The sequence below is a fragment of the Lissotriton helveticus genome, chromosome 3_1 (assembly GCF_964261635.1).
Source record: "Lissotriton helveticus chromosome 3_1, aLisHel1.1, whole genome shotgun sequence".
Classification (NCBI taxonomy): domain Eukaryota; kingdom Metazoa; phylum Chordata; class Amphibia; order Caudata; family Salamandridae; genus Lissotriton; species Lissotriton helveticus.
In genome coordinates this window covers 673,702,127-673,716,943 of record NC_136061.1, presented here as the reverse complement: position 1 = coordinate 673,716,943, position 14,817 = coordinate 673,702,127, and the positions used below count along the sequence as shown (strand labels likewise).

General features: G+C 46.4%; 1 protein-coding gene across 1 annotated transcript in view; it reads left to right on the top strand.

Annotated features, from left to right (window-relative positions):
• HMGCL (3-hydroxy-3-methylglutaryl-CoA lyase) overlaps positions 1–14,817 on the top strand; it is a 218,970-nt gene that overhangs the window by 187,365 nt on the left and 16,788 nt on the right. The window lies entirely within an intron of this gene.

The window sequence follows — 14,817 nt, the reverse complement described above, 5'->3', positions numbered from 1 at the left end:
CGTGATGGGTCTTCACACAAAGCCATGAGTGCTTGCGAGAAACAGTGCTTTTTACTATCTTAGTGTTTTGAAGTCCAGAGACGTGTCCGGTTGAAATGTCCAATGCTAACATTCTTTCTGCCCACTACTGAAGAACCGGGTTTTAAAACCCAGCGGCGCCAGGGGCACGCCCAAAGTCTTCGGGTTCACCTGTCTTAGAATACAGAGACACGGGATACTTCTGAGTGGCGTCAAAGATCAAATTTATTGGCTGCAGCCAGTAACAGAAGTCCTAGAAATCATCACGGTATGAGTTCTCAGGAGACTGCTCAATTTTACAAAGCAAGTCATCCCTTTTTATGCCAAAAATCACATTCCAGACAAATACCTGACATTTACAAACTGTCCAATCACATGTATCCACACCAGAGGTATCGCATGACGGTAAAACCCACGTTTCAGTTGCCCAGCCCATGATCAATCATCGGTGAAACCCAACATTCTTCTTTAGACAGGTCGGACAAACCCATAATAAAAAAGGCCACAACCCAATCATAAATAGACCATAAAGAAAGGAGCAGAAACAGGTGAGAGTAGGATAAGGCATATTTGTGTGCAGTAAAACTTTATGATGTCCTGTGCTCTGATCCTTAATCTTGATCAGCTAAAGGGCAGGAACTGGTTTAACAAGGTCAGCTTCAGGCAACAGGGTCAGTTCACTCAGGTCAAACAGGAGTCAGCACGAACTCGAGCTAAGGTGTACATGTCCTTAAAAGACTAGTTGAGCCACAGTCATCGGCCTATGTGAGGGCAACCACAAAATGGCTGCCATACACAAAATGGAACCCAAGGGTTCAGAACGAAATCCCTAAATACGTAGTGAATCCATCGGTCTAACATGACGAAAACACTCATACTTGCCGCACTAACTAGTTACGGTTCGCTAATATCAAATTCGTAACGAAACCATGACCTTCATGAAACGGGTTCAGAATTCACGGAACCTCAGACCCTCCTTTTGCCTTTACATAGGCAATAACCTAAACTCACGTCAATCTGAGTCCAGGTCTATATTCATCAGATCATCAAGATGTTGCTGGTGCATAATCCTATTACTTAGTACCTCTCTTGGGACAGGTCTCCTTGCACACGTAGTAGCACAGAGGCCACATATAGCAGGAGCGCACTGCACACAAAGACAGAACAGGAAAAGAATCGCTAAAGCCATCCCAATGATCATCAGAATCTTCCATCCCCAAGTGGATAACAATCCCCAAAACCATCCCATCAACGACCAATCTCCTTTGTCCATGTGTACAGACTTGGAGATCTTATGTAGCTTGGAAATGGCCTGGTACACTGTAGGAGCATTGTCTGGAATAAAAATGCAGCAGCTCGATTGAATAAATTTACATACCCCTCCTCTGTCTGCAAGTATGATGTCTAACGCAACTCGATCCTGCAACATCATAAGACGATCCGATTGGAGCTCAACAGTCAAATTACTAAGGGCACCGGCAGTCTCAACTATGGTGGACTCAACCACTCTCGTCAATTGCCGTATGTTCCTACTACTAACCATAGGTCCCCAAAACGGCAGGAAACCCTTAAGAAAATCTCCCAATTCTTGTCCTGAAGTATCTTCCATACTGAAGACACCTCTAACTACTCTAGTTCTGTGGTAATCTGCCGCTGCAGTATACGTAGGGGGCAACAGATACGAAACATAACATGTTCCCGAAAAATCAGGGGGCAACCATGTATATGCTCTATCATAGCACACAAAATACGTACCCTTAGCTGCTAAAAACGGTGGGGAAGTCTGGGACGCAAAAACATACGTCTCAGTACAAACAGTCTTCCCTAACTGAGCTCTCGGATTCTTGCCATTACCTTGCAGACAAAAATGACCACGATGGGGCACGATCCAAATCGGGGATGATTTTTCCCTTCGCTGCTTTTCACTCAGACTAAACCCATATCCAGTCACGTTCCAACCAATATAAGCTAGTGTCTCATCTTTAGGGATAGTCTCATAGGAATCGATTCCTCTAATCATATCTACTATTCCTTTCACTAGAGCACTATTACTTGGATTATCTTTCATAGAACGCAGGGGGTAAACTTCATGGGCATAAATAAACATCGTCCTATATGCCCATACAGATCCATTATAGCTGAATGGCAGAACCAGGTAAGGAATACCCTTATCCGTGGTATGAGGCATAAGACCACACACCCAGCAATTAGTGGTGTTCACTACTAACTGATGCTGATGCAGAAGCTGCACAAAGGAATTATTAACGAATTCCAGAAGTAGTAGTAGGAAAAGACATAGGTTGTATGGTGGGTGCAAAAGTCACTTGGAAAGAAAAAACAAGATATCCCAATAAGAACATCGTTATGCTAAGTAACATTAAAAGACATGTTATCAAAAAACATTTGCTACTCATTAGTCTACACAGTCTCGTCTTAAAGTTCATTTCTACAACAGCTCTCTCGATCTCAAAAAACTCCATCCTCTAACCGTGCTGTTCGCGGCAGGTGGTTCTCTTCGGCTCAGAGGTACGTCTGTAAGTCCAGGGAACGCCCTAGAACAAACCAGAACCATCGACCTTATGTTTACACGCTGTACACTCCAAGGCTTCATACCGCGGCCCTACAGCTGAACCCGGATGGCGGTTCGAAAAAAGAAAAATAGATCAAAACAGCTTTTCGGATGAGAGAGCGTTTTTTCAAAAGCAAAAAGGAATTAATTGTTTATTAGTCCATCGGCTCTCGGTCGTAGATTATAGCGGCCTTTACCAGGCACTGTCTGATCTCGGAACAACAACTCAGGCTCAGTAGTGTCCAATCGTGCAGGTGGAGACACAGCTTCTTGCAAAATATCGTTATCCTCGCGCTCAGAACTTGTCCCAACTAAACGTGCGTCACCGAATGGAATGTAACGTGGCACTGTATCAGTCTCTGAATCGCCAACACCCTCCTGGACCCACTGGTCGTACGGCAGAGGCAATGATACCCTCTTACAATGTACGCCGTGGATCCAGTTCTTCCTGCCCTGAACTCTCACTGCGGTACGCGTCGATAAAAGGACTTGAAATGGTCTAATCCAGCGGGGCTGATCATTCTTTGTCCGCTGAAAGTTGCGCACCAACACCCAGGAACCAGGGTCAATGGCGTGTCCTGAATCTTCAGATGCTTGAGGAAGTGTATCGTAAACCTGTTGGTGTAAGACACGCATTTTAGCCGTCAAATCATACAAGTAGTCAACCAGCACAGGATGTTCATTCTCGCTAAACTTTGTTGGCCTCGGCACTCCCCATACATTTGCCGGGCGGCCAAACACGATCTCATAGGGACTAAGACCAATTCGGGAATGCACTGTAGTCCTTGTTGACAAAAGTGCCAACGGCAAAGCATCGGGCCATTGAAGACCAGAGCTCGCCTGAATCTTGGCTAGTTTCAGCTTCAGAGTGCCATTATAGCACTCGACTAGGCCAGCTGATTGGGGGTGATTATCAGCATGGAATTTTTGCCTAATGCCCAAACCTTCACACACTCTCTTCATGGCTTGACCCACAAATTCACTTCCATTATCACTCCATACCATCCTTGGCAATCCGAATCTGGGGAAAAATTCCTTGAGTAGGGTTTTAGCTGTGGACAAGGCAGTATTATCTTTCAGGGGGTATGCCTCTACCCATCTCGAAAAGGCACAAACAACTACAAGGACGTATTTTAGATTATTACACCTTTCCATGTGTATGAAATCCAATTGTAGCACCTCAAACGGATACGTCGCAGGCGCAAAGTGACCAGCTGGAGTTGGAGTTCCCTTGCCAGGATTATACATCAGACAAACCATGCAGTTCTTGACCAGATTCTCCGCACACTTAGGAATTCCAGCATTCTGCCATACTGGAGCCAACAACTTACAAATCCCTTTCGCACTAATGTGAGCCATTCCATGCGCCATCGTAACCACTGCAAGCACATACGCATCAGGTAACAACCATCGCTGATGTTCTGACAACTCAGTCCAACAACCAGTCGAATCCAATTTTCCCTTACTCTCTCTCCACAAACCCAATTCTTTCTCCGTAGCTTCAGCCTGAATTGACTTCACACTCTCTATCGTATCTTCACACATTCCTCTATCCAGAACCCATCTTGCTGGACCCGCAACATACATTCGCATTACCACGAGAAACACCATCTGTAACCTTCTTATGTGCACTGCATTTCACGATCGCAACTTGCATCGGCAACGTAAGTGACTCGAGAAGCTCATTCACCAACTGACCATGCTGAATCTTCGTACCATGCGAAGTAAGAAATCCACGTTCTTTCCACAAACGCCCAAAACTATGAGCAACACCAAACGCATACTGGCTATCTGTATACACAGTCACTCTCTTTCCTTTCGACAACACACACGCTCTCGTCAGTGCAATCAACTCTGCTGCTTGGGCTGAATTTTGTGGGATACGTGCAACTTCAACAATCGTACACAATGTCGTCACAGCATATGCTGCAGTCGTATCACCATTCGGGAGCTTGTAGCATGACCCATCAACCCATAGCGTACCATCAGGATCCGAAAGAGGAGTGTCTTTCAGATCGACTCTACCCTTCGTTTCCTCTTCCGTCCTCAAAAAACAATCATGCTGTTCCTGACCATCTATATCCACAGAAATCGGCAACAATGTTGCTGGATTCAACACATTACACCGCTTGATGTGCACATGACTAGCCAAAAGCGTCAACTCATAACCCGACAACCTCGCACTAGTAAGGTGCTGAGTCTTTGTTCGATTTAATAAAGTGTCCACTGCATGTGGAACCATCACAACCAACGTATTATCCATCACCAACCCAGCAGACTGTCGTTTAGAAACAGCCGCTGCCGCTGTAGCTCTTAAGCAACTTGGCAACGCTCTAGCTACCGGATCAAAAGTCGACGAGAAATACGCACATGGACGTTGCTTATCACCGAATTGTTGAGTCAAAACTGACAATGCACAACTGTCTCTCTCGTGGGCATAGAGTGTAAAAGGCTTACTGTAGTGAGGAGTACCCAACACTGTAGCAGAACACAACGCATCACGCAATTCAGAAAAACTTTTCTGACAATCGTCGGACCAAGGAAGAGGGTTCGGTATATCCTTACAAGTCAATGCGAATAGAGGTTTTGCCAATAAAGAAAAGTTCGGAATCCACTGTCTACAATACGACGTGACACCCAAGAAAGCACGCACTTCTCTCTGTGTACTTGGCACAGTCATTCGAGCAATCGCTTGAATTCGTTCTGGGGTCAACCTTCTTCCCTCCTTCGACAAGAGATGACCTAAGTAGGTCACTTCTTGGCGACAATACTGCAACTTAGAAGGTGACACTTTATGATGCAAGTCCGACAAATGTCGCAACAAAGAAATAGTAGCTTCTTTACAAGTTTCCTCATCATCAGCAGCCACTAATAAATCTTCAACATACTGAATAAGAGCAGTACCAGCAGGCAACGCAAGAGTATCAAGCTGAGTCTTCAAAGCCTGGCTATAAATAGAAGGACTTTTGCAATAGCCTTGGGGAGCTCTCTTAAACCGGAAGCTTCGGCATCCTAAAGAGAAGCCAAAAATATCTCTACTTTCCTCGGCAATTGGAATGCTGAAGAAAGCATTCTTCAGATCTATAACCGAAAACCAGACAGCTGAAGCAGGAATCAAAGTCAACAAAGCAGTAATGTCCGGAACAACAGGAAACTGTGGCACAACAATCTTATTAACTTCTCTAAGATCGATCACAAACCTATAACAGGTGGCTGAGTAGAGTCAGTGCGCTTTAGGACAGGCAAAACGGGACTGTTACCGACATTACCTCTCGTTTCTTCAATCACACCTTTCTCAATTAAATCATAAATGATTGCTAAAAGCGCTCTTTCACCATCGCTAGAAATCCGATATTGGGGATACGCGGCAATTTAACATTCGCTTTAAGCGTTACAACATAAGGTGGAATCTCCAAAAGACCCACATCATTAGGACCAGTAGCCCAAAGAGTATCAGGGAGAGAACGCAATTCCGGTGGAAGCTGATCTTTAGACAAATACATCGGAGAGATCACTTTCTAACCCAATGTAAGCTGTACTCCCGCAGGAGAACAACGTAATGTGGCATGCAACCTTTTCAACAAATCCAAACCCAACAAATTCTCACCACAACCTGTCGTTAAAATGAGAGGTGCTTCCAACTCACAAAGCCCTATAGAAAGAGACAAGGGGCTAGAAACTGGGTTACGAACTGGGGCGCCAGAGAATCCTACCGAGACATTCGTTAAGTTAGACAAAGGTGCGCCAGGGAGTTTAGAGTGCATGATAGAACTCTTCGCTGCACCAGTATTCAAAAGAAAAGGCTCTACCACACCCGATGTGGCTACTGCAACATAAGGCCCACTCTGATCTACTGGAACTGACACTACTCCCTCTCTTTGTCCATGGCTGTCCTAGCAATCATTATAATCAGCATTCTCACTCTCAACATAATAGTCATCAGCATAGTAGTGAGTCGACTGACCAGATCCAATTTTCTGTTGATCAAAACAATTCATAGAATTCTGTGGGGGAAAGGAACGTTCGTTCTGAGGAAACGCACCACGTCCTCTACCCCTAGACACTTGCTGAAAACCACCACGGCCTCTCGGGGCCGTCATACCACTCGCGCGCTGTCGCAACACAGGGCACTCATTTTTACAATGGTCTTCCTCCCTACAATACGCACACTGATTTAAACCCAAGGGTGGTCTTGGAGGAAAATACCCAGCGTTCTGTGGCGGTCTCTGAAATGGGGGGGGTTGCTGAAACTGTGGGCGTTGTTGTGACTCTTGCTGATTCAAGCGAGGCGGATACGCCTGCTGCAAAAGAACTTTTGTCTTTAAGTCTTTGGTCTTTTTCTCTACTCTTTCTTTCTCGTCCTTGTCCCTATTCTCATAGTACTGTGCAGTCGCCAATATCTGGGCCGACGAGGAAACAGCCCAAGAACTCTCAGAATCTTTCAATTTATTACACAGTTCAGGAAGTAAGTTAAAGACAAACTTATCTAAGAACAATCTTTGTCCACCTTCCGTACTCATATCTTGGCCACTATGATCTATAAATGTCTCTTCAAACCTAGTGAAGAAATCAGATACACTTTCGTCCTTCTTCTGCTTACATGCTGCTAACTTGTCCCAATTTACTCGTAACGCTGGCATCATCGTCTTTATTAAATTAATAATTCTACCTGGCAATTCCGTAACCAAAGGTTCAGGTTTAGCACCTCTCTGTTGTCTACCATCTGCAGCAATAATATTCACCCAAGTATCTCCTAACTCTTGCGCATGATTCTCATGACGAATCTTCGCCCACAAATGCTGCAGAACTACATTACCCATCAACATATCGATGTCGGCTAAATTCATAATACATGCATCTACTGTCTGGGACAACTCTTTGTAATAACCAGCAGGATTCTTACGAGGATCAGGTAAGGTCTGCTTAAGAGCCAAGAACTCTGCTCTCATCCAAGGGACATGTACCCATACTAGCTGAAAATGAGCCGGTGCGGCAACAATACCCTGATTTACATTAGCCTGAACAGCTTCCTTCCATACAGGAGGAACTTCTCTCCTGGGATACTGTCTCGCTTTTCTTCTAACAGAGGAATCAGGTTCGTACAATGTCTGAGGCGGAAGGCTAGATCTAAAAGCCAGTATTGTCTCTACGGCATCTGTAATATCAGATTCCACTATCATCCCTTTAGCAAAATCCGACTGAACATCAAGTAGTTCCTGCGGGATCAAACCCAAATCATGATCTTCCCATTCCTGACGCAGAAACATACACATCACATTAAAAACATACCTTTGCTTAGGCGGTTCCCACTGAAAGAAAACATCCATAACCGCTGGCTATACCTTGAGGCATTTATAATCCATTTACGAGCCAACAAATCCAACACAGACCGTTCCTCGGAACCAGGAAGCTGACTACGACTCTGCTTACGTTCCGAAACAGGGGTCATATTCAGTGACCCAAACAATGGAGACAATAAACTAGAAACAGTTTCTGTCATTCGTTTTCGAACAGAAGGAGAAGAAGCAGTCATAAGAACAGGAGAATAAGTGTTTTGAGGCAAAGAAGGTGTAGGAATAAGAACAGTAGGAGCCTCAGATGCAGAAGCGGAAGGCAAAGGAGTTTGAGGCAAAGCTGGTAGCAAAGCTGGCGACCCTGGAGCGAGTTGCGCAGGAGGAGGTAAAACCATCTGTGGAGTACCAGGTGGCTGAGCAACAGCAGGAGGTTGAACAACAAAGGGTTGAACAACCGGGGGTTGCGGAGGTGCCGTAACACTCTGTGCTTAAGGGGGTGGTAATCTCAACAAATGTGACATCAAAGGATCCTTCTCAGGGTCCTTCGTTGCATTCTCAAGAAGAGATGGCAAAGCTGGATAACATTTATCAATAGCCATATTATGTTGCCTATCTGACACCTCAATTGCTTTATCTTTTTCGTTTTCTTTAAACTGCCTAGCAGCTTGCATTATTGATACATCCTTTTCTCTTTTATCTCTTTTAGCTTGTTTAATTTCTCGTTGTCTGGCTTCTTTACGCCAAAGGCGAAAGGAGTCAAACATTGCCGGCCGGGCTTTCTTTCTAAACAATTTTGTTTCTAAATTATCTAAAATCTCAGTATCAAAACTACCATATTGGGGCCATCGTAAAACCCCATCTTTTCTAGTCTAACGGACCCACACTTCATTAAATGTAATGGGACCCACACCGTGTTTAGAGTAAAGTTCATAAGTCGGAGTTCCAACTGGAGGTATCGGACATGAATCCTCCAATCGGGAATCCCTGTTAAAACCACAACAAAATATCCTCCTAATTTTGCTAAGACTAAGCATCTTCGCTCACTAATCTAGCTTCAAACTTCAAGGGATTATCTACAACGATAGTCTCGCAAATATACGAGTCCCTCGGCTTTGGAAATTGAAATTTTCAAATCAAAACTAAGGACCAAACAAATTAAGAACCAAAAACTAAGGACTGGGAGCGACCCACTTATACTTAACTGAGGTATCAGTCATGCCACCAGAAGACCCGTCTATTGTCTTGCCGTACAAAGCATCATAAATGGGTCCAAGATAGGGCGACAGTCAGGGCAGCAGTCCTTCGTATTGTATTGTATTGTATTGTATGTCGATTTATATAGCGCGATTGCTGCCCCACGGGCGTCCAAGCGCTGAGTATATAGACAGGGCTGGGCGGTGCGACAGAAGTTAAAGCTCGTTGGACCTGGCGAACAGAAGGGTCTTCAATTGTTTACGAAAGGAGAGCAGGTTAGGATTGAACCGGAGTTGTAGAGGAAGTGAATTCCACAGTTTTGAGGCGTTCAGGGAGAACGTCCTACCTCCAGTTCTAGCTCTCTTGACTTTAGGCACCACGGCCAGGAAAGCCTCCGTGGAGCGAAGATTTCTGGTTGGGTGATAGCTGGTGACTAGGTTGTCATTTATTGCTGGACCTGTTTTCCAGAAGGCACGATGTGAAATACACAGCGCCTTAAATGCCACTCTCTGCTTCACCGGCAGCCAATGCAAACTTTTTAGTCCGGGTCTGGCTGACTGAGTGCGTGGAATCTGAAGCAGGGTACGGGCTGCGCAGTTCTGTACCAACTGCAACTTCCGTAAGGTCATTTCAGGGGCTCCCACGTAAAGGGCGTTATTAAAATCCAGCCGGGACTGTATCAGGCCTTGTACTGCCACCTGTTTAGCCTCCATAGGCAGGAGGGGTAGGACTTTCCTCAGTGTTCTGAGTAGGCCGAAGCATGTGGCAGATAGCTTAGTGCCCTGGGTGGTGAATGAGAGACTATTGTCCAGCCATATTCCCAGGCTCTTTACACTTTCCTTGGGGGTAGGGGGGGTGCCCAAGCAGGAAGGCCATAGGGAGATGAATGGTACTGGTGAGACTGGGCCCAGGAGCATAAGCTCAGTTTTATCTCCGTTGAGTTTTAAGGAGGAGGCTGTCATCCACCCTTTAACCTCCTCTAGACATTTCATCAGGCCTTGCGAGGTTTGCCTGTTGCCCTCCTGCGTCAGTGAAACCACTAGCTGGGTATCGTCCGCATATGATATGATCTTAATACCATGCGGTTCGACGACCCCGGCCAGTGGTTTCATGTATATGTTGAACAGCGCAGGGCTCAAAGAAGAGCCCTGCGGAACCCCACAACTCAGTGATTTGCTAGCTGACACTATGTCCCCATCAAAGATCTGAAAAGATCTGTTAGTCAGGAAAGAGTCAAGCCACTTCAGTGCATTGCCTGTTACACCGATGTTGAGAAGACGGTTCAGTAGGGTGGTATAGCTGACCGTATCGAAGGCTGCACTTAGGTCAAGGAGGATCACTGCCACTGATCCTCCCTGATCCAGTATCCTACGTGACTCTTCAGTAACTGCTAACAAAGCGGTTTCAGTTCCATGCTTGGGTCTGAAGCCTGTCTGGGCCGTGTCTAGTAGCAAGTTATTCTCAAGGAATTGAATTAGCTGGATGTTTATATGCTTCTCCAGGATCTTACTTACCCAGGGGAGCAATGAGATTGGGCGGTAACTGGAGTGATCTTCTGGATCAAGATTCGTTTTTTTAGCAGTGCCCGTACCATGGCTCTCTTCCATACGGTGGGCACTGTGCAGGATAAGATGGAGGAGTTTAATAGATCCAAGATTACGGGCAGGGTGGCTTGACTTGCCCGCAACATGATCTCCGGTGGGGCTGGATCAAGTGGGGAGCCAGATTTGACTTGGCAAGCCAGTTTACTCAGGGTGTCGAGGTCTAATGGGGGGAAATGTTCAAGATTTGGCTGGTCTGGGAGAGTAGAATGTCTCATAGGTGTTTGGTCGGCTGCTCCAGAATTTGTGGCTACTGTCGGGAAGGAAGAATAGATCTGGGCAACTTTGTTATGAAAGAATTCCGCTAGCTCATTGCACTGATCTTGCGTTTTTGGCAGGGGTGGGGCTGTATTTACTTTAGTGCATTTTTTTACCAAGTGAAAAATTTCCTTGGGTTTGGATTTGGCTGCCATAATTTTGTCTGCGAAGTAGGCGGCATGGGCCGTCCTGACCCCATCTTTATAGGCCTTGATTGCCTCTCTGTATTGGAGCTTTTTTTCGGGTAGGAAATCTAGGCGCCACGCTCTCTCTCGTTTCCTACAGAGGCGTTTTTTCTCCCTTAAGGTGTCTGAGAACCAGGGTGCTGATTTATGCAGCCTCTTTGATATGGATCTCCGAGGAGGGAGAATAGTCTCCAGTGAGTTCGTGATCCAGCCCTCATAATCCTTATTCGCCAGGTTGGGGTCTGTGCAAAGAGATGGGCGATTGGAATCTAAGTTGCTGAGCCAAGCCTCCATGGGTAGTTTAGCCCAGTTCCTCTTAATTTTAACTTGAGGGGTGGGCGGGGGGATTTACAAGTGAGCCAGGTCAGCGGAACTAAGAAATGGTCGGACCAGGGAAGGGGGGTGGGTTGGCCCACCACCAGCTCAGTGCAGTTGCTAAAAATTGGATCAAGTAAGTTGCCCTTTTCATGAGTAGGGGCTGTAACCTGCTGGATTAATTGTAAGGCTGCTAGATCATCTGTTAATTCCATAGCAGTATGATCTGTGGGAGTGTTGAAATGGAAATTAAGATCTCCTAGCACCGTGTAGTTAGCTGAAGACATGGCTCGTTTGGCTATAATGTCTGGAAGAGACCTATGAAACATTTTGGCCGGCTCTGGGGGGCGGTATATCAGAGTGCCGGAAAAGGAGCTATTAGCAGTGAAGTCAATGCTAAATGCTAAGCTTTCGCACTCAGGGATAGTTTCAGCTGTGGTGCGACAGTAGTACTGGCCTTTCAATATAATAGCCAAGCCTCCTCCTCTCCCCTCCGTCCGATCTAGTCTGTGGATTTGAAAACCAGAGGGTAAGGCTGAGACTATATGTGGCTCAGATTGGGGGGTGAGCCATGTCTCCGTCAAAAAAACGGCGTCCGGCTTGCGCTCCTCTAGCAATAGGGCGATTTGTGTGCTGTGTCTCGGAAGTGACCTGCAATTTAGCAAATACATGCAATACTCCTGCGTCGTGGCTGGCACTGTGGTGTCATAGAAGGGATGTTTGCATCCAAGACAGCAGGGAGGAAGTTCAGCTGGTGAATAGGTGTGTGTGCAGTGTACGGCAGCTATAGCACCTATGTTGTGGATGGCTGCTGAGCTATACGTCCTAACCTGCGGTATGTGGGGGCCAGGGATTGTGGCCCCTGGTCCCGGTTGGGCGCGGACGGGCGCGGACGGGCGCAGACGGGCTTGCCTTTGGCGTGCCTTCGGCGCACCGCCGGCGCGCCCGCTGCGCCCGTCCGCTGCGCTTCCGGGAACAGCACATTCTTATATATGTCAGAGAAGGGGGTGTGGCCTAGGTACGTGGGCGGTGCCCGGGGGTCATGGCGATTCTCCTTCCACCCGCTGCAGCGCCTGACTCGGCTGCGCGGGGAGGGGAGTCTCGAGGGAGCAATCAGGTGAAGTTCCTTCTTAAAACACACAGAATATCACACTTAAAAATACAATTTTAAAAGTAATCTTTAAAATCTTTCTTGCTCCCGGCTTCCGCCTCAAGAGCTCTGTCTCTACTGACGCGCTGGCCAGAAAGCGCGCCTAAAATAGTGAGGGGGGCGTGGCCTAGGTAAGTGGGCGGTGCCCGGGGGTCACGGCGATTCTCCTTCCACCCGCTGCGTAGCCGTCAGGAAAGCGTGAAGCCTCGCAGCAAAGACCTTCAGTCCACGTTCGACATGCCGGGGTCGATGAAGTGGTGTCCGTCCTCCAGAATTTCCTCACGAAGCTCCTCACGAACTTCAGGCTTGGACCGGTACCGCTGAAGTCGCCCAACGTTGGGCGCCAACTGAAGAACCGGATTTTAAAACCCAGCGGCGCCAGGGGCACGCCCAAAGTCTTCGGGTTCACCTGTCTTAGAATACAGAGACACGGGATACTTCTGAGTGGCGTCAAAGATCAAATTTATTGGCTGCAGCCAGTAACGGAAGTCCTAGAAATCATCACGGTATGAGTTCTCAGGAGACTGCTCAATTTTACAAAGCAAGTCATCGCTTTTTATGCCAAAAATCACATTCCAGACAAATACCTGACATTTACAAACTGTCCAATCACATGTATCCACACCAGAGGTATCGCATGATGGCAAAACCCACTTTTCAGTTGCCCAGCCCATGATCAATCATCGGTCAAACCCAACATTCTTCTTTAGACAGGTCGAACGAACCCATAATAAAAAAGGCCACAACACAATCATAAATAGACCATAAAGAAAGGAGCAGAATCAGGTGAGAGTAGGATAAGGCATATTTGTGTGCAGTAAAACTTTATGATGTCCTATGCTCTGATCCTTAATCTTGATCATCTAAAGGGCAGGAACTGGTTTAACAAGGTCAGCTTCAGGCAACAGGGTCAGTTCACTCAGGTCAAACAGGAGTCCGCACGAACTCGAGCTAAGGTGTACATGTCCTTAAAAGACTAGTTCAGCCACAGTCATCGGCCTATGTGAGGGCAACCACAAAATGGCTGCCATACACAAAATGGAACCCAAGGGTTCAGAACAAAATCCCTAAATACGTAGTGAATCCATCGGTCTAACATGACGAAAACACTCATACTTGCCGCACTAACTAGTTACGGTTCGCTACTATCAAATTCGTAACAAAACCATGACCTTCATGAAACGGGTTCACGGATCCTCACTACTACACGAGCTACAAAATGCAGATGCATTTAAAATTCCACAACTTGCAACAGAGGTCTTCAAACTTTGGAAAGTTGAGTCTTCCACCAACTGGAAAATAAATATTTGGGTCCCTCCACCAAGTTCTGATTGATATGCGAGGCGAAGATTAGGTTTTAGAAAGCCTTGCTTGTTTTAAGGAGGAGTATTTTATTTAATTTTTTTCAGGGTAGATATACTGAGTCATAGAGTAAAAGGTCTTGGGCTTTTCCTTTGTCTCACTCTTACTTTAGATGCATGGTTATGTTTTCCTTTGCCCCTTTTCTTTCCTGTAATACCCATCGTGTGTCCCTCTCTTTTCAACACTCTGTCTGGCATCCGGACACTCCCTGGCTCTCACTGCCACTCTGCCATTGTTGTCCTCCTCGGTTGTTGCTGTCCACGTCTTACGAACTCGTGCCTTAACTATTAGCAGTCCACCTTTCCCATCCCTTCCCATTGCACCTCTGTCCCTTTCTCCCACCATTGCCCAGCACTCCCACCCCACCCCTCTAGGTAGTACCCACCTCTCCTGCCACTGCCCAACTCTTCATTCTTCTGTTACTGCTCATCTGTCTCTCTCTATCTACTCTCAAGCCCTCCCACCATTACTCTTCCCCTCTCCTATCAATCACTGCTCATCATACCTTACCTGTTTCATGTCCCTGTCCACTTCAGTGCCATTGCCCCTCTTTACTCACAGTGCACTTCATTGTACTGCCCATGACCTGTCATTACCCCATTCCCTTTTCAACCTTTTCTTTCTCAATATTCCTTCTGAAAGGTTGGAAGTTGTCTGGCAAAAACAGTCCGCCATCTTACCCTGCGAGACATCAGCCTAACCATTCCCCGGCCTTTCAGAGAGACTGCTTCCCTAGTAACCCTTCCACATTTTGCTCTGTCTGCATTTACTTGGACTGCTTTATTTTATCCCCCCCTTCTATCTCCAGCACTTGCCCCTCGAATATATTCTTATTGTACACTGGATATTCTCGCAGGGCAAACAAAACTGA